Raw genomic sequence first — 1,077 nt, forward strand, 5'->3', positions numbered from 1 at the left:
TAATAGTGAAGGGATTGCCGGTGTCCCTTATGTGGAGGAAGAATGATTATGTTGGACCCTAAGAGTATATATATATATATGGTTGATTGATATGACACTCATAAAGAGTGTTTGATTTATTACGGTTTAATGGTTTATTGCTTAAATCGGTCATGCTTTATGATCTTGAATATTGATTGTTCAACTACCCGTCTTGCTTGTATTTGGGGTGGGGTTTAGAATGACGGGTAGTTGTATATGCTAGATAGGGAACCCTGGCTCACTGAGTGAATCTAGTTCACTCACTCCTCACATCCTTTTACAGGTGACCAGTACAAAGGACCATAGCGCTCGCGGGACTGTAGGAGCTGGTGTAGATTGGACATCTTTTGCTATAGACTCGTTTTCAAGATATATGAATGTATGTATTACTTTCGGTTGCGTCCATGGACCCTATGTATAATATTTTGGGCTTGTGAACTTCATGTTTTATATATATATAATAAAGTATGTTTTATATTCGTGACGTGTTGAATCTGATATTAGGTTAGTCCAACCTAACACAACTCTATGATTCGGTAGGGGGTTGCAAAGCCTCAGGCAGAAAATTAGAGGAAACTAGTTTTGAATGGATATTCCGGGTTACAGGATTATGTTTTGTGACTTGGAAAGTCTATTCTCAACCCATTGTAACACTTCCGGACTTGGCAGAGGAAGGTCGTTTGGGTATGTTCTTGTTTGATTGTTGCCTGAATGGTTGACCGATGTCTAAATGGTTCGGGGGTGTTACAAAAACGTTCAGAATTGTCTAAGTGAATGACCACCGGACCATGACTATGTGAACACTATGAACGATTGCATTAACAGAGAATACGGAAAGGGAAGTCAATGAAAAAACATCTAACTCAAATGATCTCTTACCGAAAACTATCTTCGGATTTATGCCTGTGACCAGAATAATCCTTGGCTCTCTACCGTATCCATCAAACTTGCTATGAAATGCAAGAGCCAAAGAATCAAACATACTTACACAAACATTTACATCCTTGCACATAATAAATTACCAAGAATTAAAAATGGATGCTTTTATGTAATCAA

This window comes from Brassica oleracea, chromosome C5 (assembly GCF_000695525.1).
Source record: "Brassica oleracea var. oleracea cultivar TO1000 chromosome C5, BOL, whole genome shotgun sequence".
Classification (NCBI taxonomy): domain Eukaryota; kingdom Viridiplantae; phylum Streptophyta; class Magnoliopsida; order Brassicales; family Brassicaceae; genus Brassica; species Brassica oleracea.